The sequence below is a fragment of the Cervus canadensis genome, chromosome 25, assembly GCF_019320065.1.
Source record: "Cervus canadensis isolate Bull #8, Minnesota chromosome 25, ASM1932006v1, whole genome shotgun sequence".
In the NCBI taxonomy this organism is placed as follows: Eukaryota; Metazoa; Chordata; class Mammalia; order Artiodactyla; family Cervidae; genus Cervus; species Cervus canadensis.
Genome location: NC_057410.1, coordinates 6,200,969 through 6,217,183, shown reverse-complemented (window position 1 = coordinate 6,217,183; position 16,215 = coordinate 6,200,969). Strand labels below are relative to the sequence as shown.

At 40.0% G+C, this 16,215-nt stretch overlaps 1 protein-coding gene across 1 annotated transcript in view; it reads left to right on the top strand.

Moving 5' to 3' along the window:
- Positions 1 to 892: 892 nt before the first annotated feature.
- The window catches only part of TAFA2 (TAFA chemokine like family member 2), a 562,584-nt gene continuing 547,261 nt past the window's right edge, over positions 893 to 16,215 (top strand). The window contains exon 1 of the mRNA XM_043446955.1: positions 893 to 1,764. The gene's annotated coding sequence lies outside the window, so the exon portion shown is untranslated. The remainder of the gene's footprint in view (positions 1,765 to 16,215) is intronic.

The window sequence follows — 16,215 nt, the reverse complement described above, 5'->3', positions numbered from 1 at the left end:
TTCGGCACAAATCCTGTCTATAAATAAATTAAAGGTTGGGATTTGTAAAACCAAAAAAAGTCTCTGAAGAAAAAAGTCTTCTTTTTCTTCGTGGAAAAATTCAAGTCCCTGTCAAGTTACAGCCTGTAAAGCGTACTAACCCGGACCTCCCTCTAGAGGGAGACATAGTCCAGCTTTTCTACCAACCGCTGCCCTCATCTTTTATTGCCGCTTTCTTTTTCTACAAGACCGCAGTTCGCTCTCAGAAGCAGGTGCGGCTGCTGAACAGAGGTGGCTATTGGGAAGAGAGATGGAGGGAGGCGGCGCCGCCTGGTCCTGCCCTCGCATTTTCTAGCTTAACTCAACCTGGAGTGTTGGCAGGTGTTTTCTCCCTGCGTTCTCCCTGCGCCACACAGGGAAGCCAGTCGTCCCGAGCTCCCTGGGCTCCAGGCTGGGTGGAAAAAGGGGTCTGGGTGGGACGGGGGATTCTGTCCTCTACGGTGACTTTCTAAAAGGCACCCACTAGTGTGTTTTTGACAGTGCAGCACCTAGGGTGCGAGGCGGAGAGGAGGCTTCGGTTACTAAACAGCTTCCTTTTATTCCGGGGGTCTGATTTGTTTCCTCCGCCGTCCCCCCCGCCTCATCTCTCTCCCGTTCTTTAGCGAATTGGCACAGACAGCACCTGCTCGCTGGTGTTCGATGTCGGAGCTCGCACCTTCTCGGTGGTGACCGCGCCAGCGTACGGGGACAGGGGGACAGCGGCGCTTCCCCCCCATCCAGCCCATGATGCCTAGACGAGCAGCGGCTGGGCTGCGTGGGGCTCTGCCCGCAGCACTTCGACGCGGGATCGAGGGGCTGCAGCTGGCTAGGAGTTGCTGTTAAGTGGACTTGGCGCCAAGTCTCGGAACCGGCATCAGCCGAGACCTATCTGCTCAAAGCCGGAACACTAGCGCCTGCCTGCACCGAGCAACTCCAGCGTCTTGAGGGCGGAGGACAGCGAGCTCGGAGCCTCTCCTCCGTCCTGCCCCGAACCTCCCCAGCCGCTGTCGCCCGCCGGGGACCCGGGACCTGCGAGAGCCGGGGAACTGGAGAAGTACGCGGCGGAGGCGGCTTTCCTGAAGGTGAACTGTTCCGTCCAATTGCCTTTCCCCAGAGAGCAAAAGGGAGGGCGGGAGACAAGGCACTGAGGATGTGTGCGTGTGTATCCGTGTGAGGCGACGTGCAGCGGGAGGAAAAGTCGTTACTCGGCGTTTTAAACGCACACAAATCAGGGATGAAGAGCGGCGATTGCTGCGAGACCGCCTTCATTCTCGCAGTGTGAGGAGCTGAGCGCACCGCGCGCATCCGGCGAGGACCGCGGGCGACCGCGGGCGCCGGCGAGGCCTGGGCACTTCGGGTCTCCCCCAGTCCACAAATCTTTTGGTTACTTTGACTCGAGAAAAACGAGAGGAGGAAAGAGCCGAGGCTCCCCGCACATCAGCTTCCGCCCACTTTAAGGGGATTCCAGTTTGGATGGCAAGAGATTCCTGAACCCTCTTTTGCTATCGGAGGAGGAAACACGCGCGCGCGCGCGCGCACACACACACACACACACACGCACGCTCGGGGCCACACTCACACGCCCTCCGCTAGCACACACCTCCAGACTTCGGTTCCCTATGCCCCAGAACGGTAACGGCGGATTGGCATCTCGGAAGCGATGCGAGAGCGATAAGACTGGCGCGGGTCCGCGGAAGCAGCAGGAGCATCGCTAGGTGTTGCCGCCACCAGGAAGCCGGGCTGCAGGTAGGTGCCGGCCGCGCCTCCCGCCGGCGCTGGGGGCTCGCGCGGCAGCCGGAGGACCTGGGGGTCTGGGGCTGTGGGGAGCTCGCCCGGGGGCAGCGAGGGGGTGATGGCAGATGCTAGTTGGGCGGCCCGGCTAGGGGCGGGAGTAGAGGAACGCCGAGGGGGTCAGAGCAAGCGGAGGAGGCTCCGAGAGCTTTGCCCTTCCTCTCTTCGCTCTCTTCTCTGCCCCATTTCTCCTAACACAGAGAGCCACCCGGCCGAGGACTGAAGTGGGTCTGAATTCCATCCCTCTACCTGACCAGTCTCGGTTGGTAATCATTTTGGACTCCTAATAAGAAGCTGGGAGTCGCGTATAAGGGACCCTGACATCAGTAGCATGCCAGGTCGTCTTTCCGAAATCCCCACTTTCTGTCTACTTCTGATTATTTCTCGGGCCTGTCTGCAGAAGGTGGGTGTTTCAATGAGGCGATTGCTTTCTCCACCTCTGACTGTTTTCATCAAGAATCATCTGGATAAGTTCTGGCGCCTTGTCTCCGTAAAGGCTGTACTTAGATTTGGTAGCAGACGCTTTGTACTACTGAGATAAAGATCTAGTAAAGGATACTACGGGAGAGGTTTAGGACAAGGATCATTTTAGGAACAGCGTTCAGGAAACACACACACACACACACACAGCTTCGAGAAACTAACGGTTTTTCATTTCTTTCCGGATGGATGTCCCCACAATCTTGCTAATACTACACGGTTTTTCTGACTCACTGCTTGCCTGGCCCTTCCCTCTTCCATTGCAAAAGGCCAGGTTCCACCAAGAAGTGTTTTCTTTTAGGCCACTGTCAGTGTTATTTCCAGAAACTGCCTTTGCAAAGCAAAGTTTGAGGTCCATCGCCCTCTTTCCCCTAGAACTGCAGGTTGAGCTATCTAGTCTCCACATAAAAAGGACGAACTGGCGGTGCTTGAGAGCCCCTGAATAGGTGCGAAGCTTTCCGACTCGGTGAGTCAGTATCCTACTTCCTGAGCAAGTGTTGAACAGTTGCCTGGAGCTGTGGAATCACAGGTGTAGTCGCTAGAGTCACTAGCTAGCCTCTCTTCACCGGGTGCTGGGTGAGCTGGGCTTGCGACCATAAGACAGAAAAGAATCTTTTTGAGAGTGTTAAATACCGTCTTGAATTTTGCAAGCGCTGTTCTTGAAAAAACAAAGCCAAACCTGTATGCAACCTTTGCTCTGAAAAGTAACCCCAAAGCAGCCGGTGTTTAAGGGCCTTTTACTCATGACAGGATGAATTTTAATGACTATTGACTGCATGATAATTATCTGATTCCTGTCTTCCCCAACTAGATTGCTTGAGACATCAGCATTCAGACTGTTATCAATTAACACTTTAAAACTGATCTATTAGGCAGTGTAAGTTAAGACAAATGAGTAATTAATTTAAGATTTCTGTGTGAAGTGCTAAATGACAATAACTAGCAGAGGAGCCTGAAAGCACTTCTAAGCCCTTTAAAAACCAGGCATTAAGATTATCTGTATTTATTCCAGCCTTCCCATGTTTGCACATGTACTCTCAGACTAGTTTACAGTTTCATATCTCGCACCTAAGATGATTAAAAATGATCAGACACATTTAATCTTCTCTCTTCCTACTTTATCCTGTTTTGGATCTCCTCCTGGGTCAGTTGTTTGCATACTGACCTTTGTAGAATGCTAATTTTTAAAGTCATCAGTAGCCATTGAAAGGCCATTACTAACCACACTGGAGTTTATTTTATTTTCATTTTCTTAACTTTCAATGAAAAAAATTGGGTTACATTATTTATAGATATAATACTATGAGAACAGTGTCATGCTGCCAACTGACTTCTTAGATACAGTGACTTTTAAGAGGCAGAACACAGTTTCAGTAGGTTGCTTTTTTCAAGTTAGGGTTTTTTTCTTTTTTTGAGACTGGAATCTTGATTCTTGCCTTTAACACAGTTTTATAGTTTAGGGTGCTTGAACTTACATATTTATATATAGTGCTATGATGTACGTCTCTTAAGGAAGAACCAAAAACTTGGCATAAAAGCAAACACCTATAGTGCTATAAGTTGTGCTAAAAAGGAACCTAGGGTTACTGAGTTTGTGTGCTTTTGAAGCTGAAAAGTATTAGCTATTTTAAGTGACAGATTGGAGAGTGAAGATTCATTGAGATCCCATGGATCTATGTCAAGAAAGGTACGTATTGCTTGAAGACTGCATTATAGTATTTACTAAACACCAAGTTATAAAATGTGATAACACAGCTGTAAAAAGATCTGTTTTTAGACATGGCCACTTTTCCTTTTTAAAAATTTATGAAGTGATGAAGCTTAGGGAGTGATAGGTTTTATGGAAGTTGTTTTGTATAGTATCGAAGTTCTAGTGGTCCTGGATTCTGTATCTTCAATATAGTATTTTAATTTTGATTCTTTTACCAAGTGTTTTTGAGTATTGAAATGTTGAAAGTGCATTTTAGGGTTGATTCATCACTAGTTGCAAGTATGGATTATCCTATATAGATAGGCTAATATGTGCCTCTCTAGCATTTTCCAGGCTTTTTTTTTTTTTTTTTAAATCATGAGCTTTGATCAAAGGTACTGTCCGATTCTGCCTAAGTTCAGCTGTGGCAGCAAGCTGATGGGCGTTTGCCTCTCTAACACATGTCCCAAACTAGGAATGTTCTAAAGTGTCTTCACTTTATTTCTAATATATTTGAGACGATGAAACAACCAGAGTGCAAACAGTTCAGTGCCCCTGCTTTTACTTCTCCAGTATTTTATTAGGGATGCCTCATTAAGTCACATTATTCTGCAGCTGTTTTGCTCGTTGAAGATTCAAGTAAAAATAAGGAACTTGACTGTGCAATGCAGTTTTGTTTTCTAGGTGAAAAACCATAAGTTGAAGTAAAATAAGCATCTAACGCAGCCCCCTTTGATCTATACCTGACATTTACAAATGCAGTTCATCAACCTGTTATTTGTAGGGCTCCATCAAAACAAAGAGAAAGAAATGCATTAACACAGTGTTTCTAGATATGAAGGCCAAATCAGCTGCATCAACCTCGTATCTGGTCCACATACCTGCACAGTGTTTCATGAGATATATATTGTTTATGAACCATTGATTTTAATGCCAGGTAATACAGTGAATTTGCCATTTTGTTTGAAAATTCTTTGATTTATTTTGAACTACTTGGAGCACATGGAACTGTACCACTGAAAGAGGAATATATTCTCACAATGAGTCTTTTTAGAGAACAGTCTTACTTTAGGTTTAGAATGCAGTCTGAAATAGGGGTGAGGGAAAGTCAGGCCCCGCAAATAGCGACCTAGGAGTTGGTTTTGGTTTTTAAGTTGTCATTGACCACTGGTAATTTTTAGAAAGTCTGATTCTGTTCATTTGGCACAATGAGTCAGTGACCTTGTCAATAATATATAGCTAACAGTTTTTGTCTTCTCCTCACTCTTGACAGAAATTTTAAGAGGAATGGTTAGACTTAATTGGAATGTGAAGAAAAATGGTACTTAAATACTTTTTTCTGGCAATATGACTCTAATCTCTACTTCTATATGTTTATATATGTATGTGCATACACACATATGCATTTAACGGGAACCGTGTATTGAAGAGGAGAGAAAGCCTTTAAAAAAAGGTCTACATTTTTAAAGTACCTAATATTTCACTCTTTTACATGATTTGACCTATAGTGCAACCGTAACTGTCATTTAACAAGGTTGCTTATAATTGAGCTTTAATCTTTGAGCCACTGTTGCAGGCGATATTTTTTCTCTTCAGTTCTTTCTTTTGGAGATATTTTTATTCATTAGGCTAAAAATGCAAAAAAAAATCAGTTTTGTCCTCTATGTAAGGGCTCTTTGGAATGTTTTTATTGACACCATGACTGGCAATCTCAACACATTTTAAACAGTGAATATATCTGTATTCTCTTTATTAAATATGTACCTCTGCAGTCAAAACACAAACTGTGCATTACATGAGAAAACGCTATTCAGGTTTCAAATGGTATCTATAAAATTTCCAGAAACATATTGATATTACACTCCAAGTTTGTTGAATTTCCTAAACCCACCCACTTCCAATGTGTGTACTGCATATATGTGTTGGGTTTTACCCTATACATTTTACACTTTACTATAAGTGTAGGCCACCTAGTGACTGGAATTAGGGAAAAATTTATGCAGTTGATTTTTATTAACATTTAAAAAATAGAAGACTTTCAGGTTACTTGGGATTCATATAAGACATGAATATATAAGCTATGAGGAGAGGATTCCATTTTATTCATAATTATCCATATGGGGTATATAATATAACTAGGGAATCAGAGCTTATATGCTTTTATTTGATAAAGTCCTTTTAATCACTTCCTTTAGCCTCCTAAATTACTCCATAGCTCCTGTAATTATTTTATAATTTACCCTGAATGGCCAGTTAGAGAAGGTACATCTCCCTTTCCCCTAGCAATAGCCAAAACATACTTATTCAATTACATTTATATTTATAGTTCTCCTCTTACACAGTAGATTTTGGAAACTTTTTACAGAGACAGAGATTGGATAATGTGATAATGCTGCCTTCTTAGCAATTATAGTGGCAGGCTGAATTTAGTACTTTGACAAAATGGGGACAATCATCCCAACAAGTCTCCCTTGCTCTTTTTTTTCTTGAGCCACATAAAGCTAAGTCTTCATATAAAGCCTGGAGAGTGCAAAGTAGCTTTTGATGAATGCAAGGTTTGTTTTACTAAATATTTTTGAGTTTTTTTCCCTGCTATGAACTAGTCACTGTATAATTGCATGCATGAGAATGGGCAACTGTGTTGACCTTTAAAGGTCATGCAAAGATTCTAAGCCTTACCATTTGCAGTGTTAATTGCCTATGGCCTCCTGTTGCTGCATATGGAGCTTTCTGTTGAGTTTAATAATACAGAACAGATTATGGAGCTAGCAGATTATACAGCTCTTTATAAGTGAATTCATGAAGATATCCATGGTAGGCACTGTGACAGAAGATTTTTTGAAAAGTGTATATGTGCTTTAAAGTTAAAATTTTTGAGCAGAATCACCTGGGCTATGAGAAGACATTATTTCTGGTGCAAAAAAACTGATCGTTTAAAATTATTTTTGTGTAAAAGCTGTGCTTTGGTTTTATTTGGCTCTGACTGAGTTTTCACTCTGAACATTCTTCTTGGAGATCCGCAAGAGAATTGTACTTAAATATTGGAGAAAACATATGCTTGTCCTTTCCTGCTCTGTTATGGTAAAGACCATCTAGATGAGAAAAGCAACGTGTGTTATTTATCCTAGTCTGCATTATCCTGGCTTCATGTTTTTTTGACTTTATAGATTGGAGTAAGCAAAAACAGCCAACTACAAAAGGGTTATGTGGTCACAGGAATAGTAATAACAAAATCTCAGTCTAGTAATAGAACACTGAGACTGTTAGAATATGTTCTTCAAGATAACAAGCCCTTTAAACCCCTAGAACTTATGTCTACTCAAATAATAGAGCTTTGTGCATTGATGTAGCCAGTTTGGGACTGATCAGATCAGTCAAGAATTCAGAAGTGGTCAATTCAGATCATTTGAGGAAAGCAACATATACACTTGTATTTTTAATTTGTATTAGTTTATGGCAGTTCCAAAGTATTTAAGGTGGAAAACCTAATTATTGTTACTGTTTCCCTCTTAGTTTAGTTTTACCTATGATGGATGGCATACTCAAACTTGTTGGTGTTGAAGAGTTCAGTAAATTCTTCCTTAGAATGGCCATCAGACGTATCAGCAGCAGTGACCTGGTCCTGCTTTGGTTTGTATTTTCTTCAGAAAGTTGGCTTGAATTGAGTGAAACTGTTCTAACTTTAGTTTTCTTTCATGGCATATAAGGAGAAAGGAGGTAGGTGATCTACCTTTTAGGCAGGCAATCCAAAGGCCAAGGGTATTGAAATCTCAGACTCTGGAAACAGAGGCCCCATTTTGGGCAGCTTTAAGTTCAAGGAAAATTCTAGCCTAATTTTTTTTTTTTTCCCTTAGCTTTAGGTCCTGAAATGTTATATCACAGTAGTTTCCTGCTAAGAAGCATATTTAGCATTTGTTGCAAACTTCTTTTAGATTGATTGTTGGTGTGTGTATAAATATACCAGAACTGGGTCAAAATTTAGAGTTTGCTATTTGAAGATATATTTGCTCATCACGTTATTTGTTGAGGGGTTAAAATTCATTGGCTTGCATTTTGGTTAGCAAATACATTTTGAAAATGATTTTTATAAAGCCCGTGTGGTACCGTGGTGAGAGCTCTGGAAATTCTTTTGTAGCTCTACCAATAAATAACCACATAACCACAAGAAAATCACTTTACTTCTCTGTGCCTCAGTTTCTCAGCAATATATTTGCTTCATTCAAGTTTTCAAGATAATTAAAAATGTATTTTTTGCTGTGTCCTGACCTATTAAGCTTCATGGTGTGGGAAGTGTAATAATGTTGCAGTGTATGCCTTTATTTAGAAAGTCAAGATATGGCTAGCACAGAAAGTTCCTGGAACACCAGTAAATGTTCCAGAAGTGCTTTTCAGTAAGCAGTTTGTCAAAGTTCAGTTCTATATGATTGGGATGGTAATGATGTTAATGATGTTTATGATAACGACTAAAGACTATAGATGAAGGGACACAAAATGGAATCAGACTAACGCTTATTCTGTTTATCCATTTTTTCCTAGTATGCATGATGCTGTTTTGTTGCAGAACAAGTTGTAACAGGCCTTGAGTCTTAGGTTTTTGTTGGAGTTACATGTCTCTTCTCTACTGCTGGTTTTCAGAGTCACTGAAAGAAAATTATTTGGTTGATTAACCCAAATAGAACTAGGTTAACAAATGAATAATCTTCATATACCTGTTGATAATTAAATACCTTCGTTCAAAAATCTGCATGTGAACTTTTGACAATTTATAATCCTTGGGAAAGTTCATGGATCTATTCAATGTCTTGAACACTCACTAGGTGCTTGGGGATATTTCAGTAAACAAAGATACAGAATTTACCATTTTAGTATAATACTTAAAGTTTTGAAATGAATCTGGAGGAATGGTTCAACCATGTATTTGTGCTATAGCTGCTCTTTTGTTTATAACTGAAGTATAGTTCCAAAAAGAAATAGTTAAAATATCTGAGTTGGAATGAGTTGTGAAGAATAATATCACAGTATATATCTAAGGTGAGATAATATGTAGTTAAGTGGGTTGATTCTAGCTCAAAAGATGGATTTTCAAACCAGTGTAACACAAACAATGACTCCTTTTCCTGTTTTATGTACACGAAAGAAAGAAATTCAGATAGACTGAATGACTTGATCAGTGACATGATGCTCCCTGGAGACTCTTAAAGGGGTTGCAAATTCAAATGTGCATAGGAGTCTGGCTGGGAGTGTGAATCAGTGAAGCTGGCCAAATGGAAGATGACAAATGGCAACAGACACCCAGTTTCAGCTACAGTGTTGGGGAGACTGTGGGGAATGGTAGAGATTCTGGCCAACATTCAGGATGGGAGACCTGAGCCTTGCCTCTGTTTGTGGCCACGCCAGAATGTGGGCCTGGTGTTGCTAGATTTTCTGAACTGTAGAAGAGGACTTAGAAGTGTAAAATTTTTAATGCGGAAGTTTTAGATTTATACATGACACCATTCAAACTTGGAACACTGGGTGGGCCAACAGATATGTCTGCAGGCTGTATGCAGGCCAAGAGCCATGAGTATGTCACTGTTGACAGAGGGATATGTGAAGACAGCTCGCTAGGGAGATATGTGTGTGCCTGCCCTTCTGTTGTCGGTAGCCACAATCCTCCAACCCCAATTGCATCTGGAGCCAGGGTGGTTGACAGCAAAAGGCTTAGCTGGAAGAGCTGACTGATCATAACGAGTGGTTCAGCCTCACCCCCCGTTTTAGTGTTCTTATTATGGGCTCATTGTACCGTTGATGCTGAACTCCTCTTGATGTTGGTGGTACTTTGGAGGGTTTAAGCGATGTGCTGGGAATACAGAAGTTTACGTGTATGCCAGGTATCTGGAATAGCTCTATAGTTTCGTAAAACCATTTCCTTTAGATCAGTGCTTCTTAATGTTGGAAATGCACACGAATCATCTGGGGTCATTTTGCTAAAATGTAGGTTCTGCAGGGGGGCCTGGAGATACTGCGTTTCTGATAAGCTCTTGTGTGGGGCTAGTGCTGCTGGCACTGGAGTTGCAAGGTTTTAGAGAGCTTCTTCACCTGCATTTCAATCCATGCAAGCAGAAAGGCTCCGACTATTACTTCTCTGACAGGCTTCTCCTTGTAGTAAGCAGCCTAAACTTGGCCACCGACTTCAAACACTTTTCTCCAAGGCTCTTTAATTTGAGCATAGAATTCATAAGCGTTATGCTTAGTTTTCTAGTCTTCTATTTAGAGAACATATTTTTCCCCCCAAACATATCAGAGATTGCCTTTTCTTCACATATTAATGAAAATTTCATTTATTTCCTACCGTTTGAAGAAATAAGTTTATTTTATAAGTAAGGCGTTATCTTAAACACAGATCTAGTCTAGTATAGAAGTCAGTTTTAGATCCTCAAATCATTTTTGTAATTTCAACAGTAATTGCTTTCTTTAAGTTTAAATGTCACAATTTTGGCCACAGTGTCTTGATTTTTGTTCAACTTAAGTAGTTATTAGGAATATGTGGGAGGATGGAGTTGGAAAAAGACGGTTTTCTGTGTGTGTTTATTGTGCTTATAACTTTTGAAGTGAATCTCTCTCCTTTTCTTTTTTGCTCTGCTCATCCTAAATAGCTTTCCAAAAAAAGTGATTTCTTCAACATTGAAGGCATAATAACTTATTATTTAGGGTATTTGACTTTTTTATAATTATTTTTTTTCTAAACCAGTTTTACTAATGCCAGAGGTGTTGTATCTCAGATGCGTAACTCGATTCAACTGAGAGATGACTTAGATCTCATGTTACAAGCCCAGTAAAAAAAAAATTCTGTTGCCAGTTTTATCAATGTCCTGGAAATTCTTAGGTTTTCTTCTTGGTTTGTTAATTTCAATCCGAGAGTAGATTTAGACATGTCAGAGGGAAGCGGTTTGGTTTCTTGCATGTTGTATGATTAATGCTATTAAATCTTAGTCAGTTTCCTTTAAGTGCTTTCGAAGTTTCTATGACATTGAATAGCTTTGCTCGTAGCTGAGTAATGATGTGAATTGATTTTCCTGAATCTGTTAGACTGTAAGCTCTGTGAGGCGGAACCATAAACATGTTTCTATTGATTCCTGGTGCTTAGCGCAGTGTCTGGCATCCAACAGGTACTTAATACATTTAACAGGACAATGATCAATCGTTCATGTTGATAGAATGTCTTTTTGTATGTTGCTTCAATGTGCGAGCAAGTATTATACGAACTGTCATTTATTCTAATTGTGTTCAGTGTGGCTGTGTGTGTGAGAGAAAGAGGGTTTATTTTGACTTGGAATTTCCATCTCTAACCTGAAAGGTATATTGGCATTAAAAAAATAAATGCATTCTAGTAAAAACATCAAAGACAAAAAACAAAATGAGCATGCTGACCGATATTCCATTCTTTCTACAATTTATTGTAACCTGGAGGTTTAGAGACTACGTGTGCTTATGATTCTGCTGTTGTATAAATTAAATAATATTTGTCAATGTCAAATTTAAGTGTTGTTAATCACATATGGAATATATTTTGATTGCTCTTGTCAGTGACTTGACTCATCATTCATTAGGGAATTTAAAGCCTTGTAGTCTTATCCACATAATTACCATTTTCATAATTTATCATGAGCCAGATTTGCTTCACTCTTTCACCTTCAGAAACACTATTGACTGTGATATCATTGTTCTTGGCTTCAGTGATGTTGAAAATTACTGGTGTTCTAATTTTAAACGCTATTTTGTACAGATAGTATGCATTCAAGTATTGATTTTATTTTAGTCCTTCTGGGTTAAACAGTTTTTTTAAATGCTTGCCACCATAGATGATTTCACAAAATTAAAATTCTTTGACTGTAATTGAATATGAAGGAAACTCATGAGTATCATAAAAACCAAAAAAGTCAGCTGATTTGTTCATTAAAAACTTAAAGTTGGATTGGGTTGTTTTCATTGTAAAAGATTGCATTAAATTATATATATTAGCATCCCTATATGCTTAAAAAGGTGCTCAAAGCCCTTAGACATAATGTCTTCACTCTTGAAATATGAAACCTATTTTTGGAACTTTTTAATATGAGTCAAAGGACAGGCTTTACACTGACGAGATCTGATTTTTCTTGGTATTGTTCAAAAACATAGTTTATAATTAAGATCTAAGGCTATTGAACTAGGGCCATTGTGTAACGTTTGAAAAAGATAGATCTGTGCTTCTTCCCCAACTCAATCTCAAATACGAGGTTAATGAAAAATTTAGGTACTGTATAGTACTGAAAGATTTTCAAAATCAATAAGTAAAATTAAAGTCAAGCTTAATGTATATTGGTGAATTTTTCTTTGGAGCAAAGTTTCTGTTATATTTCTAGGAAAGCTATTTAAGTTATAGTCTTCTTTGTCTGGTATCTTTTCCTAGCAGCTGATTACATCTAGTCTTTAAACTCAGGGTTTATAGCTAATATTTCACTTTGTATTTTGTGAAATCTGCTTCACGTTCACGGAATAGATGGTATGGCAGACTGGAGTAAAATGAAAGCAGAAAGCAGGCTGAATAGCTGGCAATCAGGGATTAAAAAGGTGGCAGGGTTCGCATTTTACAGGACATAGTGGGGAAAAGGTAAGAGATAGGGGCCAGATGGAGTGAAAGGGAAGGAAAAGGGTCAGAATGGAAGTTTGTTCTAGCTAGAATTTTTATACAAGAAGAAGAGGAAATGACCTTTGAGAGAAGGAAAAAATTAGACAAAGAATACATCCATTATAATTCTTGGAACAAAGAGGCAAAATGGCAACAAACTAAAGCTACAGAGGAGAGAAAGATGTGTGGTGCTAAACTAATTTTTCCCTCTTGATCTTATAGAAATTCTATCCCGGAATGGGAACTTTCTGTGAAGGTGTTGTTTTTTTCTTTTTTTTTTTAGCCAAACTAAAAGACTGGGTTCTAGTTCTGACCTTGCCCCTAGATAGTCAACCCCAGAAAAAGTTACTGAACATTTTTGTCATCAGTTTTTTCAATGTAAATGAGATGATTGGATTTAATGATTACTTAGATTCCTCTAAACTTTATGTCAAAGATGACCAGAGGTCATCCTTTTATGCTTCTATTCCGTCCCCTGAACATTATCTTAGACCCCACTCTGTCTGCTTCCTTCCTAGACTGTGAAATTCTTGATCTGGAAATGATTTGTTCTTTACCTTGTACCACCTAAGCCTACCTTAGAACATACTCAGGCATTTAATAAGTGTTTTATTAATTGGTCTTTAATTTTATTATTCTAAAATTCTAGATTTTTCATCTACATAATAAACAACAGTGTATTCCAGAGGCATAACTAATAACCACATTTGCATGCTGCTTATTGTTTATAAAACACTTTCATGCATGTGATTTTATTTGATATTTAAAATCGCTATGAGATCGGGATAAGTACTATCCTCAATTTCAGGTAAGGAAATTGGTGGAGACTGGTAAAAATCACAACTAGTGAGTGCCAAGAAGTTGGCTTGAATTCAAAGCCTAACTGTTGGGAGAAAATTCTCTATGGGTCTCTTAAGACACTAGGTATCCTATAGTTCCATAATATCTTTTTAAGCATGTTTAAAAAGTGAATAGTCCTGGAAGATAATGTCTCCCTCTGAATCACAGGGCAAATTTGCTTACTGTCCAGCATTAGTAAAAAAAAAAGTCTCCCTCCAAGGCAAAGGGCATATCTACTAGTAGTTTATTATAAAAGATTTCCTAAGCCCAAGGTTCCACAAAGCCGTGCATATGCATTGTCCATACGGGCTCTTTTGTACTGAACCTGTGGGACTTGGTGGCAAAGGAACTGACTCAAAAGCGATGTTTACTTTTCTCGCTGTGTAATAGCTCCTCTGTATTTTACTCAAGAGTCTTGTGTCTTTTGCCATTAGTTCTGGGGTCCTTCTTGAGACCCATCCTTCTCTGATATTTATAAAGATCCTTTGGTGGCACTATAGAGGTTAAGTTCCATGAGGGTTTGGAATAGGAAGTCAGGGAGGCCAGCTAGAGAGCAAGTGAGAAATGGCAAGAATTTGAAGAAAGAAGTTGGAAGAAGGGAGGAAGAAAAGGCAAAATTTAGATGTAGGAGATGGAACCTATCCCTGGGTTTCATGGAGATTAAATGTGTAAAAGAGGGAGAGAAAGAGTCAAGGATAGGTCTTTGCTTGGGTGACCCCCAAAGTTACCCTAGTCTATCTAGATGAAGATAGTTGGTTGAATTTTAAGCATTTTGACTTTGAGGTGCCCTTGGGATATCCAAGAGGAAGTCTAAATAAGTAGTGGTAAATTTGGGTCTGGTGTTTGGGACAGAATTATGGTTTAGACATGGGGATTTGGGAGTCATCAGTGTACATGCTGCTGTTGAAACCTAATTAGGTGTGATCTCCAGGAAAAGTGTTTAACAAAACACCAAGGAGAGAGCCCTGGGGAACAATGAAATATAGAAAGGAATCTCAGCTCTTTTTTATGTCATAAAGGAGAGTCACCTTTCTCTCTGTTGTTTTCTCCCTGGGTTTTTGCTCAGCTTGCTACAACTTGGCCTCATAAACTGAGGAGTCCACCTTTCCTGTTATGACCTGCTGTATAGAGATGCTGAGGTAGCGGGAGGAGAGAGCAGTGCAGGGAACCTGGGGAGCATGCCTGGAGTTCCTTATTTCCATTTCCCCTCTGCTGTCCCTGGATATCATTATGTTTTAAGGCTGTACTCCTCAGGACTGTCGGAGAAGGGAATGGCAACCCACTCTAGTATTCTTGCCTAGAGAATCCCACGGACAGAGGAGCCTGCTGGGCTGCTTGCTGTCCATGGGGTCGCACAGAGTTGGACACAACTGAAACGCCTTAGGATGCATGCATGCATTGGAGAAGGAAATGGCAACCCACTCCAGTGTTCTTGCCCGGAGAATCCCAGGGACGGGGAGCCTGGTGGGCTGCCGTCTACAGGGTCGCACAGAGTTGGACACGACTGAAGCGACAGCAGCCGCCGCCTTAGGACTGTCATGGACAAGCGCACTGGGAGGGGATAAAGACTTTCCCCCTGTGGTCTTGACTCTTTATGGAGATCTATAGATATTTTAAAAATTAAAAATTTGAGCTTTTACAACATTCCAGGCACGGTACGAAACACTTCATATGAATTATCTCATGTACACAGTAATTCCAGAAGAAGGTACCACTGATATCCCTATTTTGTAACTAAGTGACTTGACCAAGACTGCCCAGCTCGTAAGAAGCAGGCGAATCTTGAATCATACATCCGGTCTTCAGGGCTCAGTTTTTAACCATAGAGTACTGCATCTAAGTCATACTTTTTGGAAAAGTAGATCCATTCTGCTTAACACACTGCTGGTTAAAACACTGTCTTGATTCAAATTATTTCTACCTAAACATCCTAAGTAGGTCTTGTCTCTCTAAGTTTAGAATTGTATCATTAAAATTACACTATAACATCCATAGCATTCTTTGAGTATCTCTTAGATTTCCCCTATGTAGCTTTGTATGGTCCTCCAATTTCATATGATAAGGCATTAAGTAATGAGATAAAGAGCTAGCATTCAAGAAAATTTGAAAGATTTATTCATTTATTCAAATATTTGTTCCTTTGAATCAAAAAAGGAAAAGCTCCAATTTCAAAACAAATGTGAGCTAAAGTGTGTCTTTTTCTGGAATTTAAATTCAGGCTGAAGCATTCTATTACATTTATCTTACAAAAATCTCTCTTGGGCTCTTGGTTATATAAGAAATGGGTTTCTTAAGGGTAGAGTGGGAATAGCTTAGGCAGCAATCCCGGCTGCCAAACTCCGTTGCCTCTGTAGAACATCAATATAAGACTAATTAGATGCTAAATGCTTGGTGAGTATTGAACAGCACAATCTTCTAATTTTCTGATTAATGACAAAGCTTCATGGAAACATTAATTATATTGGAAGAATTCAGACAATCCCGTTTTTGAGGAAAACAGAAAATATATATGTAAATGGATTTTTTTCCTTAATAATATAGCAGAAGACACTCCATGGTCACATGAATAGTAGGTTCCTATTCTTGAGGGTTATGGATGTTTTTAATAATATGATGACAAAATTGAAGGAGTGCTGTATTATAGCTACACTATATTTTCTTTGGAATCTGTCTTTAAAGCTCAATGTTAGAAAAGAACATATTGAATCTTTTTTTTAAATGAGAAGTATCATGCAATGCAATTATATAT